The 17,390-nt window shown below is 41.6% G+C and overlaps 1 long non-coding RNA gene across 1 annotated transcript in view; it reads left to right on the forward strand.

The window, feature by feature from the left end:
* LOC136875289 (uncharacterized) overlaps window positions 1–17,390 on the forward strand; it is a 340,845-nt gene that overhangs the window by 118,832 nt on the left and 204,623 nt on the right. Inside the window, exon 4 of the long non-coding RNA XR_010860419.2 lies at window positions 11,825–11,843. This is a non-coding gene — a long non-coding RNA (uncharacterized lncRNA). The remainder of the gene's footprint in view (window positions 1–11,824; window positions 11,844–17,390) is intronic.

Raw genomic sequence — 17,390 nt, forward strand, 5'->3', positions numbered from 1 at the left:
AACCTACTATCTCCCGAATACTGGATACTGGCCGCACTTAAGCGACTGCAGCTATCGAGCTCGGTAGATATTTTATCTATCGCTGGTACTGGTATTTTTGTGTTCCTAGGTGACTGGTTCGAGAAGTATTCTTATTCGAACTTCTATGCGCATAACTTGTGAGATGAGATAAGAGCTTAAGGAGAAACTTATTTCTGTCCTTAGCGACATCCGAGAAGGGAGAATCTCTTATACTATTTTGTACACAACCTTTCTCGCTCTAGTTCTTCTGAGATAACTAGTCCCAGCTCTTTACCTTTACGAATATGCCTGTAGAACTCCTGTATGAATAGAAAGTAGAGAAAGAAAGGAAAATGAAAAACGTTTCAATTAGGAATTCCTTCAGAAATTATATATAAAGGGACAGTGGTTAAGGTATGATCGCATAGTGAGGTTTGTAGAATTGTAAAAAAGTACAGATGACGCTAAAATTAAACCCTAACTTCTGATTCTTGCATGAAGGCACAGAATTTGAGATGTAACGTATCGTTCACTTTGAACCTACACCAAAGTGTAGGTACTTCTCCGTAGGCGAGTTCTTAGTATATAGGCGTACTTACAACTAAATAAGCGTTAAAATAGTTCATTTCCACAATTTGCTTTACGTCGCATCGACATAGATAAGTCTTTGGCAACGATAGGGTAGGAATGGACCTTAATTAAGGTACAGCCCCAGCATTTTCCTTGTGCGAACATGGCAAACCACGGAAAACTATCTCCAGGGCTGCCGACAGTGCGGTTGGAATGGATAATTTCCTCCCTAAGTTTGTCTTTGTACTTTTTAGTTGAATACAGCCGTTTAGGTGACTCCTTGCTTCATATTTACAGTAGTATAGCACTTGCACTTCAGACATTTGGAATCAGGTTGGTGTATTTAAGTACTTCTTCCATTTTCCAAACAGTATCAACAGCCTAAATTAGTCTGAGCTCTCAGTACGAAGGCAACAGTAATTTTATGCGGACTACGTTCTGCCAATAACTTACGTATGATTGATCAGCAACGACTTGCCTTCATCCTTCTTTCAGCAATTGCCGTTATGACCAGTCCTTCAGTTCAGTTCAGATACAAACCTGAAACAAAAGCAAAAAAAATCCTGCGCTGTATCGATATTGAGATGTGTATTTTTGGATCTTCCTCAAAATCAGCCGGGCTAAATAGCTCAGGTGGTAGAGTGTTGCCCTTCTGAGTTCTTGTTGGCGGTTTCGATCCCGGCTCAGTCCGGTGGTATTTAAAGATGGTCAGATCCGTCAGCTTCGTATCGGTAGATTTACTGAAACGTTAAAGAACTCCTGTGGGACTAAATTCCGGCACCTTGGCGTTTCCGAAAATCGTAATAGTTAGTGGGACGTAAAACTAAAACCATTATTCTTCCTCAGAATCACAGTCCGAATACGGAACTGATTTGCATAAAAATACACAGTGGTACATTACATCCTTTCATTTCTCCTGAGACCCTTTTTGATGTAGAAGAAATTCATGGCGCAATAATAGATCAATTCTAGACTAACTGACGGGATAATCAGCTAGCATGTGCACGATTACATTTTTTCCCACCCCTCGCATTCCGAGGCACATGAGAGGGCATAGCTCTCCCTATCAGCGGCTTGTCGTGATGTTACTCTGTGTGACCCTTTGCATATTGTATTCATTATTGCTTATCTTCGTTTGATCTCTTCCTTCGTACCGATACAGAAATAGCATACTTTTTTTAAAAAAAATCTGAACAATGTAGGCCGTCAAATGAGAATACGAACAATTGGTTCTCCTTGCTATTAAAATGCTTCGGCTATATGTAAAGACATCATTTGATTTATTTTCAGTTTCAGTTTTGACTATCGTAAGATCGTTTGCAAGTGTTCCGGAAGTTACTCTGTTCTTTTGACACGAACGCCAGCATCCTCCCTATTGTGGAATCACGTGTTATATATGTAGGCCTGTCACTGGAATTACATTTATACATAACGTTGATTGTAATAAGTTTAATGGCGTTAATGACGAAGGGGAGTAATGTTCTACAGTCACACAGTTTGCCCTTTGTCAAAAGCACCTTGAGACCCTATGCGAGTTGTAAATACCCCTCTCCTTTTCTCCTTAATCCGCACGATGTACAGTGGATTGAACACGTGTGCTTTTACTCTGTCCATATTTTCTCTTTAATTTAAACTTTGGAAAAGAGGTCGGTTTTACTTTTTTCATTTTATAGGATTGGTACTCTTCACATGTGATTCATTTTCAAATCTGTCCACAACCTTCAGATAATATTGCTGTCCTACATTTGATCATTTCTTAATGAGGATAGCAGATTTTGTAGTGACCTGGGGCATAGATCTCGCTGGTTAATGCTTATTAGGTATTTTTCACTTTACCGGGGTAATTGAATCTGTGTATATAATCTGACGTGTTATTTGTAGGTCGTCAAATGAGAATACGAACAATTGGTTCCCCATGCTATTACAATGCATCGGCTATCTATAGAATGTATCTGGAATAGCGGCGCTCCTGTCGGAAGTTCTCACGCTCAGCGGGCAGGCAGGTTTGTGAATGAGCGAATACAGACGGCCTTGCTTGCACCCTACCCTACTTTCACGCCACGCCGCGCCGTGCTACAAGCGCTGCATGCCTGGGTTTGGCTCTCACGGTTTTGCGCATATAGAAAGCGTAAGAGAACTCTTGTTTGTCTGCATGAGCAGTAGTGTTGCTGCTTGCAAAAATAACTTGTGGGAATATTGGATCGTGAAGGGTTTTTGATCTGGAAAAGGAAAGGGAAGAAATAATAAAAACGATAATCTGTAAGAGATGAAAGCTGTTTATCCTTTCTTTTTATACGCTTGATTTGAATACTGAATGAAAGTTTTTCAATCAAAGCGAGAGTTACTTTTAAGATTCCCATAGGAATTTCGAAGCCGCCTACTACTACCACCACTACTACTGCTGCTGCTGCTGCTGCTGCTGCTACGAGGCTTTTGTCCACATCATTATCATTTCAATTTTAGTAAAGTCACATGCAGTACGCAAATTATGTATGATAATTGGAACATGGCTCGGGAACACAGAATGTCATTGCATTGAATTGTAAATCGAGATTTTGTGAAAGTAGCTTAGACTATATTTTGCATTTTCCACAAAACTTGCAAGAGATTTGAAATGTATTTGTTTAGAAGTCATCAGTCATTTTGAGTTATTCCGCCCTCATAAAATGAAATGACGATGGGCATGAGATTGACTGAAATATTCTTACTAATTATTTTAGTTCTGTGTACAAGTTTTGGGTATCGTGGTCAACAGTTCCATAAATACGTGCTGCATATGAAGATTTTGTTATCCTGGAAATGTTATATATTATTATTTATTTGTTATTAACTGGATGTAGGAATTTTCGTGCGCGTTACAATATTTGGAATTTTCTTGCAATCTTACTTCCAGGTAATAAAAATGTCCAAAATACGTAAATATATCGTCGCTGCCGAGACAAAACCGCCTATGTGAAATATTTTAGCTTAGAACTTTGGCCGGTAAGGTTCTGTCATCTAAGGTGCAATATCGTGTGACGGTTGTCAAGGCATTCTTGCTCTTCATAATGTATGTGCTGCGGGTCAGTATATCTCCAACAATATTATCACATAGGAGGCTTTGTCCCGGCAACGACGATATATTAAAATGTGTGCGTATGTATAGGCCTATTTCTTAATATATGATCCAATATAGAGTCACATTTTAAAATATAGATCTATAGAAATGCATCAAACTACAGAATTCATCAATTAATTTTGTTTTTAATTTCATTTTAATTTTCCCTCGTTTAAAATTTAAGATCATTGGACAAGAGCAGAATACTGCACTGACTGACTGGGCTGATAGATTTTTCCCCCGTTTTTACTGCAGAAGGAAAATTGTATGAATATTGTATGAAAACTGCAAAAATGGAATAATTCATGAGTATTTTTAAAATATTGTTTGCGGTAAATAAATGTGCATTTGCATATTCATCCTAGCCCTGCTTAGAACATAAATGATTAACATGGATTCCACAAGAATATTTACTAAGCTAAAGTATATACTTTTCCTTTCTATTTTTGAACGAGATTATTTCTTCCTGGATCTTGTATGCACATATAGCACTGATAAGATGCTACCTAGCCGCGGGGACCAAGGTATACCGTAGGATAAACTCCTTGTCTGAAAGTCAAACAATGTAGAAACAAGTCTTTCGTTTCTAGAGAGACACTTGGCCCTATAGTTCACTCTGCCTACGCATGAAATGAGTAACAAGTTACTTGATGCGGGCAAAGGCGGTCGGGCATGGAGCTAACCACTCTAGTCGTGCCGAGATAGTGAATAGTAGAGGTAGCCTATTTACCTTCCTCAAAGGGCCTTCATGGCACGCACGGAGATTGCCTTGCTGTAGCACGGACATAAATGAGTTAACATTAGTGTAATGAACCTATTTAATGGCACCATTATCCAGGTAGGTGTGAATATAGTACGCCAGCACCATTGTGTTGTAGTAGTGTGCCTCCCACTTACCCGGGGGCCGCGGGTTAGATTCCTAGCCAGTCCCAAGTATTTAAATCCTGGATTGAAGGCTGGGGTAGGGTTTACTCAGCTGAGCTGTGCGATACGAGAGGCAGTGGATCCGATCGCGAAAGCAAAGCCAAGCAATATGGTGGAAGATGTACTCATGTTGACTACGCGTCACTCCAGTATCTGCGGACCAGATAGACGAGCAGCTGTCGTCTTAACAGGCCGTAGCATAATGGGCTGTTAAAGTTTTTTTTCATTTGTCATTGACCCTCTGTGTTACATTTCTTGAATCCGGAATCGGCAGTGTGTACTGTGCTGATGACTTGAATGTAACCCTATGTGAATATTTGTTTTTTGTGGATGAGATATCAAAAAAGGTATGTTGCTGCGCAGTATAAAAGAATATCTGATTTGCCATCCTGATAGTCAACCGGAGCGTCGTAACTGACACAAGGGTAAACAATGCTTGCACGTGGTAGCTCGGGCAAGATTATTGAGGAAGTTGCATGGGTGGTAAGTAAAAAGCTCCATTGTTATAAAGCAGCAAGAATAGATGGAATTGGATCTGAAATGTAAAATATACACTGGCGGAAAATGAAATCCCAAGACCAAAAAATAAGTTTACAGGAATGTAATATGGGCTGTAACATACTTGTTAAAGTTTCCAGGTCACAGGTCCAAGTACGCGCGAGAAGACATGTGACATGTTGGTGCTTGTATTCTGTCGTAAATGTACCGTATGTCATTTTATGGGATGGGGTTCCACGCCTGTTGCAGTTGATGAGCAAATCAGCAACGGGTAATGCTGGTATTGGATGACGCAGGATTTGTCTCATACGTGATCAATGCAAAGGTCTGGTGATCTCGCAGGCCAAGGCAACTGGTCGACGCTCTGTAGAGCACTTGGGGTGACAGCAGCAGTATGAGGACGAGCGTTATCCTGCGAATGAATGGCAGCACAACCGGTTCAGTTACCAGTCTGACGTACAAATCCGCTCTCAATGTTCTTGCGATAACGATGAGTGCTCCTGCTGTCAAAGGAAATTGTTCCCCAGACCATAACTCATGGTGCAGGTCCAGGGTGTCGACGCCGCAGACAGCTTGGTTCCAAACGCTCACCTGGCCTCGTCCTACGGTCGTCTGAAACGGCTCTCGATCTCAGAACACAACTGATCTCCACTCCGCCGTCCAATGAGCTCGAGCTTGATACCACTAAAGTCGCAGATGTCAGTTCGGAGTTAGTGGCATAAAGACATCTGGCTCGGAACTGTCCCTAAAGTAATCTATCTGTTACAGTTCACTTTGTCACTCTGGTGCCAAGAGATGCTGTAATGGCTGCAACAGATGCAGTGCGATCTACGACGGCCATGCGGTGAATCCGGCGGTGTTCTCTTCCCGTAGTGTCCCGAGTGTGGCCGGACTCCAGTCTTCTTGAGGCAGTGCCTTCCCGTGACAATGGTTGTCAACATCGTTGCTCTGTGGATACATTACTGCCAAGGCTTTCTGCAATATGGGGGAAACAATATGCACTTTCTCGTAACCCTATTACAGGGCCTCGTTCGCACTTAGTAAGCTGCTGATACTGCCTTCTTAGTCTCCTTAAAGCAGGGCCTCTCAAACGCCCAAAATCTCACGCGTGCAGATAGACGCGCAAGAGTTCCGTGCACTGTGCATCGCTGCCGCTCGGCATGGCTCGGATCAACGCTTCGTCTCTGGGCTACTCGGCTAAGCTCGGCTCAACTCGCCTATACTCGGCTCAAGTCAGCCTGGATTTGGAGCGCTACGGCGCAGAGGGAGACAGGCGGAGCGAGCGAGAGAGGCGTGAGGAAAGAGAGAGTAAGCGCTATTGCTCCATATCGAGGAGTGGGGGGTCTGCACACTGGTCAACCAAGCCAAGTCGTCTTTTGCACCGTGCACAGTGCATGCACCACGCGCATGCACCCTGAGAGGCCCTGCCTTAAAGGGATGCTTGTCTCACACCTGTCTCCCAACGTCAACACCGGACGACGACTAACGCTCACAAAGTATACAGTGCGTATTTTAAACACATGTTTTGCTAGGTCTTAGTGGCGCTACTAGCACCATTTTTCGTCGATTAGCGCGCGAAATTCAATAGGCGTCATATTTCAGATGAGAAGACATGCTTCCGGAATTTCGTTTATGTAGCACAACTTCTTGGTGTTGGGATTTCATTTTCCGCCACTGTAGTTGGAAGAAAGGTGTGGAATGGTTTCAGAGTAATAAGATTGGCATGAAATGTTAGTGAAGTACTTTCTGATTGGTCGAAAGCAGTAATTGCATCTACCCAAAAAATGTTAAGAGAGGAATGGACAGTTGCTTGATTCGTAGATCTAGAGAAGCCATACGACGGAGTTTCAAGGAAAGAAATTTTAGGCGTACTGACGGATTATGGGATTAAGTGCAGACAATTAAAAGCAATCAAAGCTATATATGTTGACAAGTTGGCTACATTGAGAATTTACGGTAGAAGAGTTCTTGGTTCCAAGTACTTACAGGAGTTAGACAAGGCTGTAATCTTTCACCTTTGTTCATAGAATACATGGATAGTTTGCTGAATGGTATAAAGTATCAGAGATAGGGTTGCCATAAGGTTCAGTATGAAATTCAGGACACCAACATCGACAGGTTCCAAACATAGGTGCCGACTCCACGGGAGCACTTTCCCCAATGCATATAGTGGTACGGGGACACAATCTTGTTTTTGCTCCAGCAGAAATATTTGATATATTCATCCTTGCCCCCGTGCTAAAGCCCAAAAGTTGGCGCCTGTGATTCCAACGAGTGTATTTGGGTAATTCCATGTGAACTGTCCCATACATGTCCAAAATACACACTTGTTATATGATGTTAATGCCAAAGATGAAATATAGAAATAACAAAAAATCATACTTCAAGTAAAATACCTACTTTAGAGACCACTCCAAAATTAAATAATATTCAATGTTATTTGCATTTAAAGTAACAGATGGGACATTCCCTTTCAAAAGCATTTGGGCAAAATTGTTAATAATTTGCTCTGATTTTTAAAATTCAGGACATTTAGGGATTTTTAAAAATTCAGTCAGGACGTCGGGACACATGCTCAAATTCAGGACAATCGCGCTTTTTCAGGACGTATGGCAACCCTAGTCAGGGAGGCATTCAGTTTGATGGACATGTAAGTAGTTTGGTGTATGCGGATATCTTGGCCTTAATGGCACTGTACTGAAAACTTGCAGTCTAATATGTTGGAACTGAAAATTAGTGCAGTGAGTATGAGGTGGAAATTACCATTTCCAAGTGAAGTCAGTATGGAAGAAACGTAAGAGAACTGAATCAGGTCGGGAATACGAAACTGGAATGGGTAGATATTTCAAGGTGTGTTCTTGCAGGATTGTTGTTCGTAAATGCGATTGAATCAAAGTGCAGCAAAGCTGATGCAGAGAGGCCGCAGTTGCTATCAAGAGAATTCTAAAAGAAAGAATTTAGTTCCCGGACGAAATTATATTTACACTGGTCAGTCAGACTTTGCGTTACGGGAGTGAAAGCTGGGTGGACTCAGAATATCTCTTTCATAAGTGAAAAGTAAGGGTTATGAAAGTAGCGAGAATGATTGCTGGTACAAACGGGTGGGAACAATGGCAGACGGGTACTCTGACTGAGGCGATAACGGCTAAGAATAAACTATGTTGATCAAGCTGTATCCATAAACCGGCTTCGGTTATGTGAGGCGAGTTGAGTATTATAGGTTACCTAGGAGAATAATGGACCTGGTCAAGGAGGGGAAAAGAAGTTGAGAAAGACCAAGACGACGATGGTTAGACTCAGTTTCTAATGATTTAAGTATAATAGGTATGGAACTATGAGGCTACAGAGTTAGTTACAAATAGAGGATTTTAGAGTTGTTTAGTTTATTCGCAAAGGCTTGTGGACTGAACGCAGAAAGACATAACGGTGTATAATGGTGTAATTATTATTATTATTATTATTATTATTATTATTATTATTATTATTATTATTATTATCATCATACGGTTCTTTCTTATACTATATAAGTTACGTTTACAAAGTATTTCCATGGCATGTCCTTATACCTGCTGCAACAGCCACTGTCTGCAACCGGTGTAACACCAACGTTGAGTTTGGTATACTGCTGTTTATGTGGTGATCACTTACTTAATCTCTTCTAGCCAGCTATTATTGTTTCATTAATGTCGTCTGCCTCGTATGACTCTGCTCAGAATTTGACCATTGAAAATTCTTCACCCTGCCGATGGAAGGTTGTACAGTGTAATTTGTGTGGCCTTGCAAAGCAGAACGATGCTCTCTCGACTACTTATCATATACCTTCACACTTATACTGTTCGGCTTCTTGCCTGAATGGTCAGTGTACTGGGCCCCGGATTCAATTCCCGGTCGGGTCGGAGATTTTAACATAAATTATTATTTCGACTTGCTCGGGGAGTGGGTGTTTGAACTGTCCCTAGCATCCCTGCAACTCACGAACCAAACCCAACGCTATGCTCCACTATAGAAACACACTGCAGTTGCCATCCTCTCTCGTTGGGGGTTCTGCTTTACAAGGACTTACCAGGCTAAGAACCAGACTATCCCTGGCTAACGCAACCTCCCAGTTCTCAAGAGAATTCTCTGTTGCAGAAATCTCAACAGTTCTGAAAGAAATTAAACCAGGCAAAGCAGCTGGACTGGACGAAATACATCCACAGTTCCTAAAACATTGTGGTCCTAGAACTCTAGACTGGTTGGTTAAATTCTTTGATATCTTAAGAATTGGTAGATTTCCATCGCTGCTCGAGGGAACTAAAATAGTAGCCATTCTAAAGCCTGGAAAAAGTGGAAACTGTCGGGAAGATTATCGTCCAATCGCACTCATAAGCATATGCTAAAAGCTAATTGCAAATCTCATCTACAGCCTTCCAGCACATACCAATTGAACAAGCCGGGTCCCGATCATAACGAAGCTGCTGTGAAGAAATATTGGCGCTCAACCTCCGTATTGAGAACTGTTTTCAGACAAGACCAGTGCAGTATTTACGGACTTGACATCAGCCTATGATACAGTTTGGCGACAAGGAATGATTTTGAAATTTTTGAACATTATTCCCTGTAAGACCCTCTCGACACTTCTTAACAACATGCTGTGCAATAGAGTATTTGAGGTGCATTTAAACAGCAGCGTGTGCAAGCCTTAGGTACTGAATGATGGCTTACCACAAGACTCAGTTCTTGCTCCGTTACTGTTAAACATCTGCACTGCAAATCTTCCAGAAACTGCTTCCAGGAAATTCATAAATGCAGATGACATAGATCTGACTGCCCAATCCAGTGACTTCAAAACATCAGAAATTGTACTTATGGGGGAATCTTCATACATTGAACAAATGTTTCAATACGTGACGACTTAAACATAATCTGAATAAAACCGATGTTAGCTGTTTCCATCTAGACAGCACCTAAATATCTGGGCATCACAACGGACCGGACACTGTCGTATAAACAGCGTCTTCAAAATACCGTAGAAAAGATAACGTGCAACATATTGCATAAGCTTAGTGGAACAGGTTGAGGGGCATACGCATCGGTTGTACGAACTTCAGCCCTCGCTTTATTTTATACAGTGGCTGAATACTGTGTGGCTTAACAGCGCACATACTGCAAACATTGATATCCAACTGAATGACACAATGGGGCCAATATCTGGCACTATCAAATCAACACCCCTACAGTGGCTACCTCTATTATCAAACATCCAACCCCCTCATATACGAAGGGAAACGGCTTTGGTAAGAGAATGGAAGAAATGTCGCAGCAACCCTCAACTACCCCTACATCAGGACTGCAAATTTCAGAAACCAGTGAGATTGAAATCAAGGAATCCATCATGGAAATTGGGAGAAAGGCTTACTAAATCACATTTTAATGCTGACCAGACCTGGAAAGAAGAAAGGTCTTCTTCAAATCCTGATCACCTGGGTTTAATTAACGATTCATATAAAGCTCCGTCTGGTTTAAATTTACCTAGAAAGGCGTGGACATCTTTAAACAGAATTAGGACAAACCACGGAAGATGCAAATTCTGGCTTCACAAGTGGGAAAAGGCTGAAAACGCATACTGCGACTAAAACAATGTCCCCCAGACCATCCAACACGTTGCTACGGAGTGCCCAAGAAGATGGTTTGAAGGAACTATTCAAGATATACACAGTGCCACCGATGAAGTTGTGAACTGGTTGAATACACTGGACATTACATTGTAATTTACCTGATCTGTAAATCCCTCATATAGCTTATTGTAATATTTAAATTACCAATGTATCCTTATTGTGCCATTCGAAATAATAATAATAATAATAATAATAATAATAATAATAATAATAATAATAATAATCAGGCTGTTAATAGCCACATGAAAAATCAACACTTGTACTGTTGACCATCAGAACAGGTAAAACACTCATGGATCTGCCGGCAGGAATTGAATGTATTCACAAGTAACATAACAACGAAATCCTTTGAAGTACCTTATAAGCATTAAGGTTATTTTCTGGATTTAAAATCGTACAGGGGCCGATGACCTAGATGTTAGGCCCCTTTAAAGAACAAGCAAGTAACAAAATCGTACGTATTAAGTTTCTGACCTTACGAACTTGCTGCAAATCCATTACCAGATGCGTCAGTCTCGGTTATTGTCAAATACATTTAAATATATTTAAAAAACACGAAGTCTAGTGTTCTATTAATATACTGTACGCACCTAACTGCATTGGTGTCTCGCACCTTAGTATGTCTGTAGCCTTGCTAACTGGCTTCCGAGGCAAATTGTCAACATTTTAAAACAAACTGATTTGCGGTGTTAACCCTAAGACCATTCCCCATCCTTGAATGACCAGGGATCCTCCTGTTGGGGCTACCATTCTTTACCCGAGTTAGGCGAGAACGAGGCGACATAAAACTAAACTATCTCCCTAAGGGTTAAAAATGTATAATTTGCTGGGTTGAATTCGAGTATTTCTCGATGCTTACTGGAGATACTTGCTTGACACTTGGGCCTCCACCACGGCTCGGCAACCAGTCATAAATCCAGCCCATTTATACGGACTGGGACCAGCATGAATTGCTTTCTCCGGTGGCTAGGTTTTCATTAAAATATATAGTCCTTTAATACAGTTGTAGATGTAGATATTGTTTTTTTTATACTGCCATTGAATATGTATTTGCTAACTTCCGGTTATTTTGTTGCAGGTGCTGAATATCTATCAAGGTAAGTGATTTTGACTTTCCGCTGTAAAATAATAATTCACTACTGATCTTAAGGACTAAGCCATTCTGTTAAGTGTAAGTTTTGTTATATAGAGCACCAACGCTACTGGCAGTACAGTTAGGGATTTTTGGGCCCGGTATAGGTAATTCAAACACTTTCAAGGTCAGCGAATTTTGAAAGACTAGGATATCATCAGCTTGCCATTTCTTCTGTTTTTAGATGTTACCTGGTGTATTAATTAGGTGTTCACCTGTAAAAGTTCTAACGTTCGATATTCTAATCCTTCTCTGAAGTTTGTCATTACTAGGAGAACAGCAGAAGCAGTGATTGAGGAAAGGTCCAGGATCGGTGAGAATGGAATGGAAAATTGAAATTGTCGCCCAGGTATAGTTGAATCTAAAAACTTACAATAGACTGCTGAGGTCGTGCGATGTTACAATATATGGGAATGCTTTCCATCACGTGCACCACAGTAGTCTGGGGTGCCTCAAGATTATGTAGAGCCAAGTCGAAAAATATCAGTTCTGAAACGTCAAATTAGGCCTATACATAAAATGAAATTAATTATTCTGAATTCCAATAGTTAGTCACTTCGTCAGTTTCTCTTTAGTACTGCTCTAAGCGATTCTCAGAATTCAGTTGACATGCACAAGTGGAGGCGGTTTATTTTTCTAATTTCACATAGGAAGTTCTACTAGCTTCACTGCCACAGCATGATTTATTGTACTTGCACATTGTGGGATATTTCTAGGAATACATCAGTTTTCGAGGTCGTGAAAGCATAACATCTAGTTCATATGAAAACCATTGTCCACGGGACAACGGGACAACCTTCAGGGGGTGCGAAAAGCATTTGTCCCTGATTAAGATGAACTATAGGAATGCGAGTGGTCATAATAATGATTTTAAGTCCTAGTAAATACTTTTTACGGTATTCGGAGACCCGGAGGTGCCGGAATTTTGTCCCGCAGGAATGTTTTTTGTGCCAGAAAATCTGCCGACACGTGGTCGGCGTATTTCAGCATCTTAATACCACTGGACTAAGTCGGGATCGAACCCGCCAACTTCGGCTCAGAATGGCAGTGCTCTACCACCTGAGCTACTCAGCCGGCGTTTGAAGAAAAGTGGTTGGCCACATCTTCATGTGTTTTTAAGGGACTACGAGATAAACATTAGTTCTCAAATGTCACATAAATACAATTAAATAAATGAATCTTACATTAGGTAGATGCGATGAAAAATTTTCACCCAGCTAATTGGCCGTGTGGTTGGGGGCGCGCAACTCTGAGCTTCTACTCGGGAGATAGTGGGTTCGAACCTCACTGTCGGCAGCCCTGAAGATGCTTTTTCATGGTTTCCCATTTTCACGTCAGGCAAATGCTGGGGCTGTACCTTAATTCGGGCTTCTTCCTTCCCACTCATGGCCCTTTCCTATGTCATTCTCGCCGTAAGACCTATCTGTGTCGGTGCGACATAAAACCAAACCAAACCCCATGGCGCAACAGCCCCGAAGGGCCAAGGCCTACCAAGCGACCGCTGCTCAGCCCGAAGGCCTACAGATTACGAGGTGTCGTGTGGTCAGCACGACGAATCCTCTCGGCCATTATTCTTGGCTTTCTAGTCCGGGGCCGCCATCTCGCCGTCGGATAGCTCCTCAATTGTAATCACGTAGGTTGAGCGGACCTTGAACCAGCCCTCAGATACAGGTAAAAATCCCTGACCTGGCCGGGAATCGAACCCGAGGCCTCCGGGGAAGAGGCAGGCACGCTACCCCTACACTGCGGCGCCGGCTGACGTAAAGCTAGTTGTAAAGAAGACAAATTGGCAATGTCGTGCAATGATTTATTCTGAATTTCAAAGCACAGAACTTTTGTTTTTAAAATTGCTTTTGAGTGAAGTTGGCTGATGTAGAAATACAGATTGGTCGTCCGGTGTGTGAAGATGTCCTCTTATGGACCATTGGTACAGTTTTAAATAATACGTAATCAATCCGTAACTAGTCATATTGCTTAGTACTGATGATCGCCAACCAGAGGAACCGAACGGAGGGTATTAATTATTCCATTATTACACAGCCATTTGAGGTTATCGAAAACGGTTAAGTGATTTACTGGACGTTGAACCAACTAGCATATTGCTGTTAATATAACCCGAGGGTGTTATTGGGTACAGTGGAATTTTGTTATTGACTGAAAAGCCATGCTGTCGGTAGTTTTCTTATTAGAAACATTAGAGACCGATTAAGTGGCTGTGCCGTTTGGTTCATGTCGCTGTGATCTTGCATTCGGGAGATAGTGGGTTCGAACCCTACATTCTACAGCCCTGAAGATGGTTGTCCGTGGTTTCCCATTTTCACGTCAGGCAAATGCTGCTGCTGTACCTTAATCAGGGCCACAGCCGCTTCCTTCCCACTTATGGGCCTTTCCTATCCCATCGTCGCCATAAGACCTATCTTGTGCCGGTGCCACGTAAAGCTAATTGTAAAACGATTTTAAAAATGAACGAATCCATTCTACAACAATTAATAATGCTGCAACAGCAACATCGCGTGGTCGAACCCTCCCTCTAGAGTGTCGGCAGTGTTGTATGTTTGTCGTAAAATCGTGCAGCTGAAGCCAACAATTGAATGTTTTTCCAACAAATTTCGTTGTTATATGTTGGAAGAAAATGAGCACTTAACAAGGCATATAACCACTTTTAAATCAGCGTGGACGTGATCAGAAAAAGTAAGGTTATTTAAGCCTATAATATGGGTGTTGTTGAACTTGTATTGATAGAACTTTGTTCGAAAAGGAAAACTACAAAGGTTTTTGGGAAGCAGAACTTGCCAAAATATTATAAATACCGCGGACCGTTTCTTTCTGATGTTTGTCTATGACCTGTGCGATAAAGCTTTCCCATTTAGGAAATATATCAGGAAATGACGATTAACAGATTATTATGTGTAGGACTTCAGGTGTAGTTACAAGCAAATTCTCCCTGAACATCACTGAAATTCTGTGTAACATTCAAGTTCAAGGATATGCTTAACCTGGTTCGTGTTTAAAGAATATTTATTAAAGCTATTCGATTTCATGGTGCTGTTATATTAATACGTATGGGGGTGGTGTTCGCAATCTTAAAAGGGTATTATTACCGGGCGAGTTGGTCGTGCGGTTAGGAGCGCGCGGCTGTGAGCTTGAATCCGGGAGATAGTGGGTTTGAATCCCACTGTCGGTAGCCGTGAAGATGGTTTTCCGTGGTTTCCCCATTTTCACATCAGGCAAATGCTGAGGCTGTACCTTAATTAAGGCCACGGCCGCTTCCTTCCAACTCCTAGGTCTTTCCTATCCCATCGTCGCCATAAGACGTATCTGTGTCGGTGTGATGTAAAGCCACTAGCAAACAAAAAAAAGGTGTTATAGAACAACGGTGACAATTACCGGCACGTAAAATAACCTACTGCGGGACGAACTTCCGGCACCGAAAACATTAAAAGTATTTAACAGGACGTAAACCGAATAAAATAATTCTAATTGACCTTAAATGGCATAGGAAGAGGAGTAACTGGAACTTGAACTATTCCATCCAAAACTGATAGATTTCGCAGTAAGCGAGGTTTCTTTCGTGGGAGTTGCCTAGCCGAGGTAGTAAAGACGAAGTCAAAAGGTTGAAAAATTTAGGAACGAAACTTCCATTATATTATATTATATTATATTATATTATATTATATTATATTATATTATATTATATTATATTATATTATATTATATATTATATGATATTATATTATATTATATTATATTATATTATATTATATAATTAATACGTGGGTAGACAATAAAAACACAATCGGGTAACACCACAAACTGTATTCGTCATGTATCATACAACAACAAAACAATAGCTCGCCAAATGACCACACCAAAGAGGTTGTAGTATCATTAAATCTATACATAACACACTTCTAGAGTGGTACACTGCTGTGGGGTTCACTCAGAAATTCTTAAGTGTTTTATTATTGTGAGCAAAGGCGGCCGCTGTAGGGCTAACCACAGTATTCCATGAAGGGCAGCACGTTCTCAACGGTCAGTGTGTTGTGGTTCGGTGGCCGGGCTGAAGGCGATAGTTGTTGTCGTTAGTGTCCCACCGAGGTCTGTGGACTGAGAAATAGTCATGAGTCGGCGAATGAAGCCGTTGTCGTGAGTATAATTGGATCTGTGTTAATAGTCGTTGTTAAAAACTGTTGAGCTGTTGCTGTTGTTCACTGCATGTGACATTGAATTACTGGACTGTCTCTGGAGTCGAACCAAGTAACAATCATCGTATGTTGTGTGGCGTGTAGCCCTGTGTTCAAACTGTCCGTACGTTGTTGCTGTGTGGGGGTGGCTGGACTGGTGAACAAAAGTGAAAGGCCTGTCAGATGGGATTAGAACTTCCTTCATGTAAAAGACTGTCCGGCTGGAATCCTGCTGTGAGAGACTTAGACAGCTATTAGGAAGTGTGGCCGTTCATGGTTTTGAATAGGATTGTGTGTGCCTTTATTGGGTCATCCTGAAATAAATTTAATGAAACATACGCTGTAACAGTGCAAAGACTAACTTCCACAAAGAGCATTATGTCCTTTGAATTTTCATTACTCACCACGTGATGATAACCTACCTAATCCGAACTATGAACTCTCATTATCTCAACAAGAGCTGTTTCAAGCAAATCCTAAAGTTACAAGTGTAGAGAACTAGCATGCAATAAATTTCTACTTTTAACAGCCACAGTTATCCAAAGTAAGCTCCCAATCATCAGGTATTACAACTTGTAATACCCGCTTAGACCGCCTCAGTCTATCAGCTGATGGACTTGATACTCTAGAAGGAGTACGGCTTGTACATCTCGAAGGCAGTACCAGCAAGTTTGTGCAATTGAGCTCACCTCGAGCAGATGACATCGCAGCTAGATGTAGATCGAGCAGTTCTCTGGTAGAAAGGCCACCCATCCACGAGTAATTTCCTAAGACAAGTGAACGTCAAATATCCTCCTTTGACAGTTTCACAGGTAGATTGTTACATTTCGAACCATGGAAAGACTAATAATTTCATGATTTTACATTGGCATTGAATCCATCACACAAAAGAGCACAACCAAGGACGGCTAGAAAACGCGTTTTGCACTTCTTCCTTGTCATTTTCCCGTGAAGGTGCGGTGTCCCGCCATAATTGTACATCGGACCTTCCAATTCATCCGGTCGATGGCATCAGCAGGTCGTATGCTCACATGTCGCATATCCTCACGTACAGTCAATCCAGCGTTTTCTTGGCCTTGCTCTTGGTCTCCGTCCATCAGCAGGGTGAAGTGCAAGAGCTTGCTACGCAATGGATGTTGGCTCAGCTCTGGCCACGTGCCCATACCAACGAAGCCTATTCTCTCGTACCTTGCTCTGCATCAGAGCGACTTTGAGGCGCGGGTGGCTTCATTCCTGATGTGATCAAGCAGCATGACTCCCAGTGACCATCGTAGCATATTCATTTACATGGTATGAAGCATCTGCTCATGTCTTAAAGCCAACGCTCC

Source organism: Anabrus simplex, chromosome 1 (genome assembly GCF_040414725.1).
Source record: "Anabrus simplex isolate iqAnaSimp1 chromosome 1, ASM4041472v1, whole genome shotgun sequence".
Taxonomy (NCBI): domain Eukaryota; kingdom Metazoa; phylum Arthropoda; class Insecta; order Orthoptera; family Tettigoniidae; genus Anabrus; species Anabrus simplex.